General features: G+C 45.3%; 1 long non-coding RNA gene across 1 annotated transcript in view; it reads right to left on the bottom strand.

The window, feature by feature from the left end:
- Nucleotides 1–1,053: 1,053 nt before the first annotated feature.
- The window catches only part of LOC111545421, a 20,317-nt gene continuing 8,956 nt past the window's right edge, over nucleotides 1,054–12,414 (bottom strand). Inside the window, exon 4 of the long non-coding RNA XR_002732447.1 lies at nucleotides 1,054–1,965. This is a non-coding gene — a long non-coding RNA (uncharacterized LOC111545421). The remainder of the gene's footprint in view (nucleotides 1,966–12,414) is intronic.

The raw sequence follows: 12,414 nt of genomic DNA, 5'->3' as shown, positions 1-12,414 counted from the left end.
CGGGAAAGGCGGGAGGAGGCTCTGCGGGCAGCCGAGCGGCCCCAGACCCCGGCCGATTGAGGCGAGGAGCAGGGAGCGGGCGTGGGGGTGGGGAGCGCGGAGCCCGGGAAGCGGGGAGGGGCGAGGGGAGCGGGCCGTGCAAGGTGAGGGTCCGCGCGGCCGACCCGGGGTGCAGCGCGCGCCGCGGCGGGGCCCGGCGAGGGTGGCCGAGAGCGAGCGAGAGCGCGCGGGACACTCCGAGGCAGCCCCGGCGGCGAAGTCTTTTAAAAGTTTCTCTCCCGTGGCCCCGAGTGTCAGACCTGAGCAGCCAATCTCCGGCAGACGTGACGTCAGGCGGCAGATCCTAATTGGGGAAGGCGTGTGAGGAGCCCGAAGGCGCGCCGCCACCCTCCACATCCACAGGGGTTGCTCCCGTGGGTCGCCGAGGTGGAGGTCCCCACACCCCGGTCCTGTGTCCCGGGAGAGGACAAAGGGCTCAGCAAAGTTACTCAACGGTCCTGTCCTTGCAGAAGCCCCCTGCGTTTGATATTGTTTGGAAGCCCGGGCATTTTCTTATCCGTGTTTGCTGGGATACTTGCTGCGGGGTTGAATTCAAATACCAAATCGGGCCCCAGAAAGGGCTGTCTGGGCGCGCTGAGGTCTCCATCGGAGACCGTTTAGGTGGCTCCCTGTGGGGCTGTAAAGTCCCCGTGGCTGCTCCTCGGTCTGCAGCCTCTGGTACCCTACTCCTCGCTTGGCAGGGATGGGAGTGCAGGGCGGGCAGCAGAGGGCGCCCGCGTGGACGGGGAGAACCGATAGAGACAACCGCAGAGACAGCCCTGTCCGTGGGCCTTTAGGATAGGATTAGAGTTCAGGATCCCTGACAACCCTAAGCCATTATTGTTTTTAATAAAGACGAATCAATTCACCGGACCGTAATCCGACAGGGTCACCCAACTTGGAGATGACCTGACCCATTAAGAGAGATGGCAGAATGTTCCAGGGATAGAGTCCTGGGGGGTCATAGTACTCTTTGGGGAAAACCACGAAATAATGACGTATTTACTTTTAGCATTTGAATTCAAAACAATGTCGCCAGTAGAATGCATGATTTTGTTATGTGAATGCAATAGAAAGTTCATAGTCATAGCAGTCTTCCTCTATTTTTATTATTTTTAAAGCCTTTAACTTAAGAATGATAGTGTGTTTCCAGGGCTTTGGTTGTTCTTGTTCTTATTTATTTGTGGCTTATCCTTTTGTTTTGTTGCCTTCTTGCATTGGCTAGTAGACAATGACAGGTGACAATGGTTTAAGAAGTATTAATGGAAAAATCATTTAACCCTAAGGAAACTTAACCCATTAATTAATTTTTTTTTCTGTACATTGGACCTCCAATATTTGATTTGGCAGGCAGGGCCTCAGTCCAGCTGCCTGAGCACTAGCTGCTTGTGAGAACATGGATTGAGAGGCACTGTCATGGAATAAGTAGCGCTGGACTGGAGGGAAGAGCCCTCAGGTCCAGTCCTAACACTGCCTTTAGCTAAAGGACCACAGGCAGCTCACCTCTCCTTCCGAACCTCCACTTCTTCCTCTGTCACAGAGGAATTGGATGAAAAACCAGCCCCAGCAGTCTGTGTCTCTAAGAACATCCAGGGTCCTTCTAGACAGGATCATTCTAGGTCAGCCTCTGAGCCAGGCCAAAGTGAACAAGCTGAGAAGATTGAGGACTGAGGTGAGTCACAAGACTGCCTCCCAGGTTGGTTCAAAGGTAATGAGTTACTTCAGTTGACTGTTCACAGTCAGTTACAGATCCAATTCCTTGTTCTACTCTTTCCCCTCTTCTTGGTACTGTACTTGACTAGTCTTAAGAAAAGTTTAAAAAACAAACAAACAAACAAAGAAGCTGTCTCTTAGCACCAGGTTCTGTATGAAGGATACAACAGAAGCTAATAAATACCCACCCCATCTCTGAAGGAGGCACTGAGGCTGTGGAAATACAAAGGATCCACAGGGCATAAAGCCCTTGTCTTGAAGAAACTTCCTCTCTTGTTAGGGAGAGAAGATGTAAATGAAAGCTTAAAAACAATAAACAACAACTGAATGAAGCAACACTTTTGAGATTATGATAGACCTCTCAGGGGAGGACCTGATTTGTATGATGCCTGTATCATAGTACAGCCCACAATTCTTTGTCATCTTATGGAAAATTCACCAACATGTAGGGAAAATATTTCCTACCTGAAACTCAGATCAGTTCACAGAGCTCTTACCTCTCAGGTAGGGATTCTGTAACAGCAGTTGAAATAGACGGAGGTGGGGAGGAGGGTGATTAGCATAGCTACAACATTCTGCAGAGCCAGGACAGGAGAGGAGAGATGTCAGACAGGGGAAAGCTCAGAAAAGAGTAAAGGACAGCATCCCTAACAGGACCAGGCTCTACCTGTCTTCAGTGGTGGATCGGCTATTCTAGTGGGTCACTCCCAGGCCCCAGATGGACAGATGGCAAGCATTAAAGCTGCTTTTGGGCAATAAGTGGCAGCTACCTATGGAGGGCACTGCCTGGATGGGGACTCTGGGGAGCTGGGCTCTACCTGCTGCTTTACTTCTGTATTAGTCCGTTCTCACACTGCTAATACATACCCAAGACTGGTTAATTTATAAAGGAAAGAAGTTTAATTGACTCACAGTTCTGCAGGGCTGAGGAGGCCTCAGGAAACTTACAATCGTGGCAGAAGGGGAAGGCAAACACGTCCTTTCTCACGTGGCGGCAGCAAGGAGAAGTGCCAAAGCAAAAGACGGGAAAACCCTTAAAAACCCATCTGATCTCCTGAGAGCTCACTATCAGGAGAACAGCATGAGGGTAACCACCCCCATGATTTAATTACCTCCCCCCCACCCGGTTCCTCCCACGACACGTGGATTACAATCCATGATGAGATTTGGGAGGGGACGCAGCCAAACCATATCAACTTCCCATGGAAACTTGAGCAAGTCATTTCACCTCTTGGAGCCTCAGTTTCCAGAAGGCCTGGGACTCTGCCTGAGATCCTAGTATTTGGGAAAGAAATGACCTTAATCATGCTGTTTGTCTCTGCAGAAAAATGTTTTTTAACCAGTAAAAAATACATAATGCAGTTTTCCTCTCAACCCATAGCAATGGAGAGGTGGGCATTTCACACCGATCTTCAACCCAGTTACAACCTGCCTTATGATAGATTTGGATATATCACAATCAGATCATCTCTGAAATAAAACCACAGGGAAAAAAAAAAAAAAACACCTCTAGTGTGAGGCTGGGCACAGTGGCTCACACCTGTAATCCCAGCACTTTGGGAGACCAAGGTGAGCGTATCACTTGAGCTCAGGAGTTTGAGACCAGCCTGGACGACATGGTGAAACCCCAACTCTGAAAAAAAAAAAAAAAAGGCCAGGTGCAGTGGCTCAAACCTGTAATCTCAGCACTTTGGGAGGCCAAGGCAGGCAGATTACTTGAGGTCAGGAGTTTGAGAACAGCCTGGCCAACATGGTGAAACCTTGTCTCTACTAAAAATACAGAAAGCTGGGCATGGTAGTGCATGCCTATAATCCCAGCTACTTGGGAGGCTAAAGCAGGAGAATCACTTGAACCCTGTAGGTGGAAGTTGCAGTGAGCCAAGACTGTGTCACTGTACAGCAGCCTGGGCGACAAAGCGAGACTCCATCTCAAAAAAATAATTAAAAATAAAAAATTTTAAAATACAAAAATAAATCTCTAATGTGAACGTTAACCCCATCCCTCCACACATTTGTGTACGTGTGTGTATACACACAATTAATATGGAAATATACACATGAGCAAGCAGCCCCACTCTATAGTTGGGAGACTCCAGCAAAATCACAGTTTTCCACATAAGTCTCTTGCTATTTACGCAACTAGCAAGATAATCCTTGAAAAACCTGTTATGTACCCCATGTACTATCATTTGAGATGGTCACTCATCCCAAACACTGAACTCGCTATTATTCTGAAAGTGAAAGCCCAGTTTCTGTCAGCCATGGGGATGGGCCTTTGCCAATTCTAGACCCAGTTTAATGCTATGGATGCTGGACTCAAACCCCCCTAGAGTTCAAGGTCCATTTATATTGGCAGTACACAACTTCCCGGTTCAAAAAACAAGCCTTTAAAGATCTCATAAAACTTCTTGGACTTCAGATGGTTTTTACAAAACAATACTCAGATGAGCTAAGTGTAAATGAATCAGAAAAGAGGATTATGTTTCCCATAAAAACTCATGAGTTTGAGGATTAGGAGAAGAAAGAAAGGCTGGCAAATGCCAAACATTTTAAAGCGCTTTGAGACCATTAGTCAAACTCAAAACACAGCCAGGTTCCCTCATCTTTACACTTTATGAGTTTTGTAATTGAAAATCTTTTCCTACATTTAAGATCAGCTACAAATCAAATTTAGTGGCTGCCTATGATCAGAAGAGCATCCATCCACATTTTCTTCCAGGCAAGGATTTCATGGAGCTCCTTTTAGTCCTCTTTTAGGTTCATCAAGAAATTCTTAGAAAGAAAATGGGAGGGGAGAAGGAAAAGAAATGGGAAGCCAATAGGCTGTAGATAAAAGGAAGAGAGACAGAGCAAGAGCAAGAGAGACTGTGGGAAAGGAAAGTCAGAGGAGAGGAAGCAGGAGAGAGGGTGAGAAGGGAAAGACAGCAGAAAAACGGATAGAGGCAAAGAAGGAAGAGGAATGAATGGAGAAAGGAGGAAGGCAGCAGAAAGCAATGAATGAGAAAGGGAGCAGACAGTGAAGTAGGCAGAGAAAATGAAAAAATGAAGTGAAAGGAGAGAAGAATTTTAAACAGAATCTATGGCTCCATTTCCTCAGGCTGCTCATTAGGATTCTGGCAGCCTTTTCTGAACATCAGCTAGCTCTAACCTGAACATCGATTTGTCCAGATTTGGGCTAGAATTAAATCTGCAACCTTATTAGGTGCTAGCACAGTGTGGCTGGCTGTCCCACACCTCACACAAAGTGGTAGGGACTGACAGGGACAGGAAGTCCCGTGTTCTCCTACACAAGCAGCAGGCCAAGAATGGAATCTTCAGCTTGTGACTGCTCAAAAATAGGTACCTTATTCACTCACACAGTCTGTTTTGTATTTTTAACCATTTCATCAAAAGGTAAGGGTAGGGGGCTGGGCACAGTGGCTCACACCTGTAATCCCAACAATTTGGGAGGCGGAGGCGAATAGGTCAATTGAGGTCAGGAGTTTGAGACCAGCCTGGCCAACATGGTGAAACCCTGACTCTACTAAAAATAAAGTAAAATAAAATAGAAAAATGAGGCCAGATGTCATGGTGGGTGCCTGTCGTCCCAGCTACTTGAGAGGCTGAGGCAGGAGAATCGCTCGAATCTGGGAGGCAGAGGTTGCAGTGAGCCGAGATCTCGCCACTGCACTCCAGCCTGGGTGACAGAGCAAGACTCCATAAAAAAAAAAAAAAGTAGGGGTGATGGAGTTTAGAAATGTGTGACCTCCTCCACCTATGACTCTGCTTCCATGAGAAAAAGAAACATGAAGCTTTACAAATGCAGAATTAAAGCAGAGGCTCATGTGGGCTCATGTGATGAAAATGTTAGTGTCCGTCTACCAAGCTGTGTGAGCAAAGGTAGAAACAGGTCTGCTTTGCAGAAAAAGATGACGTACCCCCAGGAATAGAGCAACAAGTAGAAATGAGGTTTACCCTAGCATTTCCCTTCCCTTCCCTTTTGTTTTCATATAACAAGCATTTACTGAACAACTATAGGGTCCTCACCTAGCTTCCATAGAAACTTACAGAAAATTCAGAACAGATTTCCATTTTAGATGGAGAAGTTAGAATTAATATGTTGTTAGATTGCAACCCAAAGTTGCCCCTGGACCAGCAAGTGCCTTTGTGCTGGCCCTCAGTGCCTGGCCATGGCAATAACAGACCCTGTCCACTGGGAGCAGACAGCCTCCTGGGGTAAACAGATCCTGAACAAATCATCGCATGTGAAGCAGGTATTAAAAAGGAGTTATAGGCCGGGCTCAAGCCTGTAATCCCAGCACTTTGGGAGGCCGAGATGGGCAGATCAGGAGGTCAGGAGATCGAGACCATCCTGGCTAACACGATGAAACCCCGTCTCTACTAAAAAATACAAAAAACTAGCCGGGAGAGGTGGCAGGCGCCTGTAGTCCCAGCTACTTGGGAGGCTGAGGCAGGAGAATGGTGTAAACCCGGGAGGTGGAGTTTGCAGTGAGCTGAGATCCGGCCACCGCACCCGAGCCTGGGTGACAGAGCGAGACTCCGTCTCAAAAAGAAAGAAAAATAAAAAATATATAAAAATAAAAAAAAGAGTTACAGGCTGGGAGTGGTGGCTCACGCCTGTAATCCTAGCTCTTTGGGAGGCCAAGGTGGGAGGATCACGAGGTCAGGAGTTTGAGACCAGCCTGGCCAACATGGTGAAACCCTGTCTCTACTAAAAATGCAAAAATTAACTGGGTGTGGTGGCGGACAGGGGCCTGTAATCCCAGCTACTCGGGAGGCTGAGGCAGGAGAACCGTTTGAACCCGGGAGGCGGAGGTTGTACTGAGTCGAGATCATGCCATTGCACTCCAGCCTGGGTGACAGGCAAGACTCTATCTCAAAAAAAAAAAAAAAAGGAACTACAGGGTGGGAAACAAGACCCATCAGAGGAAAATGGGTCAGGGGCAAGGTCTGCCTTGCTACAAATTTAGAGGAGTCAATCAACAAAAAGGGAACTCACTAAAAATAAAGTTTTCCTTTCCCCTCCTCACTTGCCTTACATAATCAAGATGGGTATCACACCATGGGGACTCCTGAACACAGCGAAATGGCTCTCTGCAGCTAGCCAAAATGTGTTAATTAATTTAGCTTTCACTGAGATTTGTTATGCTCATTTATTCAGAACTTTTGAACATTCAGCATGAAACTACATGATAATTAAATAGCTGTCAACACAATTTTATTTACACTTGTCATTCACACCCTCCAGACCTCATCAGGCCACTGGTTGGCCTGCATTCAATGAGGCATAAAGGAAATATGTTCCTGCTCTCAAGGAGTTTTTCATCTTGGAAAACACTTGGATGCACACCGAAATGAGATGCACCTCAACAGAGAAATCTATGAAATACCTGCCTTTGAATCACAGAAGGCCTCCAAGTTTTATTTTACTTTGGTATTTCAGTTTTAAACACTTCTTTTTTTTTTTTTTTTTTTTTTTTTTTGAGACGGAGTCTCGCTCTGTCGCCCAGGCTGGAGTGCAGTGGTGCATCCCAGCTCACAGCAAGCTTTGACGTTCCATTCAGTCATTGGAATTTTTCCAATGACTAGTTTCCCTGCTTAAATTTCAGCTCGAAGGTGCCCAGACACATGCAAGGTTGTTTGAGTGCGGGATGGCAATAATGTTCTCTCCATTTGGATACAGCTATTTATAAATTGTGATCCAGTTTTAAAAGGAACCTCTTGCTTTGCTTCAACTTCAGTGTCTTTCATGTTGTTGAGTTGCTAGAATTGCTTCTTTTATTTTATATATATTTTTTGGAGATGGAGGCTCACTGCAACCTCCACCTCTCGGGTTCAAGTGATTCTCCTGCCTCAGCCACCCAAGCAGCTGGGACTACAGGCACACGCCACCATGACCGGCTAATTTTTGCATTTTTAGTAGAGACAGGTTTTCACCATGTTGGCCTGGCTGGTCTCCAACTCCTGACCTCAGGTGATCCACCCACCTCAGCGTTCCAAAGTGCTGGGATTACAGGCATGAGCCACTGTGCCCAGCCTAGAATTGCTTCTTTACTTAAATTTCAGGGAGTTATTAAAGTTGTTATATCTTTTGTCTACATTAGAATTTTTACCCAATAGCACTAGAACATGATGCTGCCTGAGTTTAACACTTGATCCTATTTTTTTTCCCAATAATCTTTCTGTCTGCCATCAAACTGAGGTGGATATTATATAGTGACCAAAGCAACCTGGAAGTAAAGAAGAAAACGAGGAGAAAGAATACTATTCCACTTCTACATATCAAGTCCTGGCCTTGTCTGTTCTTCTAAAACCTAAGGCCCATCACAGTTTGCCTCCTTCTTAATTTTTCAACCTAATCTTGGGTGACATCCTCAAACAAACCTTCTGTTCCAACTACATTTCTCTACCTATTTAAGTTGGCGCAAAAGTAATTGCGGTTTTCGCCATTACGTTACAAAACCTCAATTACTTTTGCATCAATCTAATATTTTTCTTCTCTCTCTTTGGAAGGAGAAAAAAAGACCCTGATCAGTTACTAGTCTGTAGAAATATGACACCCAAATTCCTGCTTCCAAGCCTCCCTCGATATCATTCTGAAATTCTCTCACCTCCTCAACTAAGTCTTCCTTCTCCTTCAATTAGAATTCGAGATCCTTTCGTCCATGAAGCCCTTTGAAATGCCCTTAACTTCAGTTTACTCTCTCTTCTAAACTCTTATCGTGTATATTATCCATTCTCTTATGGCCATTGAACACACAATCGATGCTTTGTAGTAGACATAGAATACTTCTAGCAGGGGAACACTTTTTTCTCCTTGGTCATCATGAGGTAAACCAGAATTAAGGCAGGTGTTGGTTAATAATGCCTGAGGTTTGCTCAGGGACGTTCTGACTTATCTTTAGCGGTTTTCAGGCAGCATTTTGCTGTGCAATGGAGTTTGCTTAAATTTTACCCTAACCTGAATTAAGTTGCTTTAACTGAATCAAGCAGTGGCCCTAGGGGGAGTGAGGGGAGTTTCCTAATCCTAAATTAATGGTTTGAAAAGTTCTGTACAAAGAATCCTGTTATATTTGTGTCTAAACACTGTAATATTGACAGAATTATGTCATTAAAATAGTCAGTGCTTTTAAAATGTCTCTCTTTTGTTGTGCTCTCAACTTCCCTTGTTTCTGGAGACCAGGACATACTCTGAGAATTGCAACTAGTACAGATCATCGTAATACGGATAAAATGAGCAATATAGAGAGGTCCCTCTCACCACCAAAGAAATGTTAGCTATGCAAGGCAAGAGCTGTCTTTCTACACAGAGAGGGGAGACCAGTAAAACCAGCCCAGTGTCTTGTGATTCCTCCAGGTTTCCCGGTTTTAAAGCCCAGGTTTAAAAAGCTACCGCTGAGAGGGATCGGGTTACATCTCCTGGCTGCCAGAGAACCTTACACTTAACCCTTCCCAGTCCTCGACCTGGATGTTGCACTCCCATTTCACTTCCTAGAAAGGGTATCTTCTATCCATGTATGCCTCCCTATGTTCTATTCCCTACATACGAGCAACTGGCCAAAGCCCCAGGTGAAGCTTCCTGTGGCCACACTACCTTCCATGCCTCATCTCTGGTGGCCTGCCTGTGCTGACAGCAGAGACCTTGCATGTCATATCTTCCGTGCGTAACACGTGTGCAATTCATAGTGAAGGTTCAGTGTTTGTTAAATGAATGATTGTGTACCTTCTGACGCCTACGTCAGCAATAAGAAAACTGCTGACTATCTTTTTTTTGTTTGTTTATCAAGGGCATAAACCTTGCCCAAGATCCTTAAGTTGTCAAGGGTCTGGAGATTGATTAATTCATTCATCTATTGATTCATTTGTTCATTTGTGCACCATTCCCTAGACATTTTTGAGGGCCAGTTGTTTTTTGTTTTTTTTTTTTTTTTGAGACAGAGTCTCGCTCTGTCGCCCAGGCTGGAGTGCGGTGGCCGGATCTCAGCTCACTGCAAACTCCGCCTCCCGGGTTTACGCCATTCTCCTGCCTCAGCCTCCCGAGTAGCTGGGACTACAGGTGCCCGCCACCTCGCCCGGCTAGTTTTTTGTATTTTTTAGTAGAGACGGGGTTTCACCGTGTTAGCCAGGATGGTCTCGATCTCTGACCTCGTGATCCGCCCGTCTCGGCCTCCCAAAGTGCTGGGATTACAGGCTTGAGCCACCGCGCCCGGCCGGTCCAGTTGTTTTTTAACGAACCAAGAATGAGGATGAGAAATTACTTAATGGGTATAACGTATACTATTCAGGTGACAGCCACACTGAAAGCCCAGACTCCACCACTACCCGATATACCCATGTAACAAAGCTGCAGTTTTGCCCCTTAAATTTATACAAATAAAAAACAGGCTGGGCACAGTGGCTCATGTCTGTAATCCCAGCACTTTGGGAGGCCAAGGCAGGTGAATCACTTGAGCTCAGGAGTTCAAGACCAGCCTGGGCAACATGATGAAACCCCATCTCTACCAAAAACACAAAAAGTTAGCCAGGTGTACTGAGAGGCTAAGGTGGGAGGATCACCTGAGCCTGTGAGGTCGAGGCTGCGGTGAGCTGTGATCACACCACCACCACTCCAGCCTGGGTGACAGAGTGAGACCCTATCTCAAAAACAACAATGACAAAGAATGGGGAAAGGATTTTAGACATTTTTATTTAGGGATCTAATATTCCTGACTAAATCCAAGGATTCTCTCTGAAAGTCAGGGACATTCTCTTCAGAAGGCATGGTGTAAAGAGATGGATAGGTAGAATCTCTTCCTATAATCCTCTTGCAGCTAATTGCCAGACAATTTACATGAGCACATATAACAGTATCTGTAGAAAGTAAATACATGATCCTGGATATTTGTGTACCAGAAGGGAGTGAAATGCATGGTTAAGAGCACAAATTTTGGTATCAAACAACCTGAGCTCAGTTTCCAGTTCTCCTTCTAAGTATGGGAGTGAATTTAGGGGCATAAGGCCCATGTTCTGGAAGAATCTAGGAAGCAGCTGGATGGGCATTAAGGAATTGAACTCTCGAATCCCCCTTGAACAATCACTTTTAGGAGGGAATGCTTTTGAGTACTCAGTGCTGCCCTGAGAGCCGCTTCTCAGCTGGAAGCAGTTGGAAACAGATAATCTGAGGCTTAGATTCTAGGGGGTCTGTCAAGGCTGTCATTTTATGTTATCACTTTAAGGTTCAGCATGCAGAACAATTTCTCAGCCACCATGAAGTGTTTCCTGGTAGCCAGCTCAGGCTCTACAGATATACCACCCTAACTCTTCCAGTAAAAGAAAGCCATTTTCAGAAAAGCAGAACTTCCTCCAGAGGTTTTACAGTCAAAGGTACCAAAAACTGATGCATCTCTTGTGTTTTTCACTTGGTGGAGAGAAGCCACAGGGTTGCAATTTCAGATACGCTTGTCTCTAGAAAATAGAACTTGTCTGGGAGGGGATTTAGAGCAAAGGTGGAAGAGGAGGCCTCAGTTTTACAAAGAAGGATGGTGGGAAGAAGAGAAGGGAAGAAAATCATTCATAATCATTCACTGAGCACTTATAAAGGCCCATCAATGGCATGGGGGTGGGGGGGTCCGCACCTGCCATCACAGAAGGGGGCTGCTGTTTAAATGTTTGTCTTCATGACTGTTGACAAAAAGAGTCAAACGGTAAAATATTTCAAGAGATTTATTCTGAGCCAAACATTAGGACCATGACCCATGACAGAGTCCCAGTAGGCCCTGAGAACATGTACCAAAAGTAACAGAGATGCAGCCTGGTTTTATACATTTTAGGGAGACATAAGACATCAATCAATACAGGTAAGGTGTAGATGGGTTCAGTGGGACAACACAAAGTGGGATGGGGCAGGGGATTTTTAGGTTATAGGTGGAATCAAAGATTTTCTGATACTGATGAAGCCTCCAGGTAGCAGGCTTCAGAGAAAATAGATTGTAAATGTTTCTTATTAGACCTAAAAAGATGCCAGACTCAGGTAATTATCTCCTGGATCAAGGAAAAGACCTGGAAAGGGAAGGGGATTCTCTATGGAATGTAGATTTTCCCCACAAGAGACAAGCTTCACAGGGCCATTTCAGAATATGTAAAAATATGTACTTAGTTTCTTTCAGGGTCTGCTATTTGTCATGTTGGTATCTTATTACTGCGAAGAGTCTGTTTTGTCAGTCTTAAGTCTCTTTTTTTTTTTTTCTTTTTTTTTTTTATTATACTTTAAGTTCTAGGGTACATGTGCATAACGTGCAGGTTTGTTACATATGTATACTTGTGCCATGTTGGTGTGCTGCACCCATCAACTCGTCAGCACCCATCAATTCGTCATTTACATCAGGTATGACTCCCAATGCAATTCCTCCCCCCTCCCCCTCCCCATGATAGGCCCCAATGTGTGATGTTCCCCTTCCCGAGTCCAAGTGATCTCATTGTTCAGTTCCCACCTATGAGTGAGAACATGCGGTGTTTGGTTTTCTGTTCTTGTGATAGTTTGCTAAGAATGATGGTTTCCAGCTGCATCCATGTCCCTACAAAGGACGCAAACTCATCCTTTTTTATGGCTGCATAATATTCCATGGTGTATATGTGTCACATTTTCTTAATCCAGTCTGTCACAGATGGACATTTGGGTTGATT

Source organism: Piliocolobus tephrosceles, chromosome 15 (assembly GCF_002776525.5).
Source record: "Piliocolobus tephrosceles isolate RC106 chromosome 15, ASM277652v3, whole genome shotgun sequence".
NCBI lineage: Eukaryota > Metazoa > Chordata > Mammalia > Primates > Cercopithecidae > Piliocolobus > Piliocolobus tephrosceles.
Note: the sequence above shows the minus strand (reverse complement) of the source record. Positions and strands in the feature narration are given on the sequence as shown.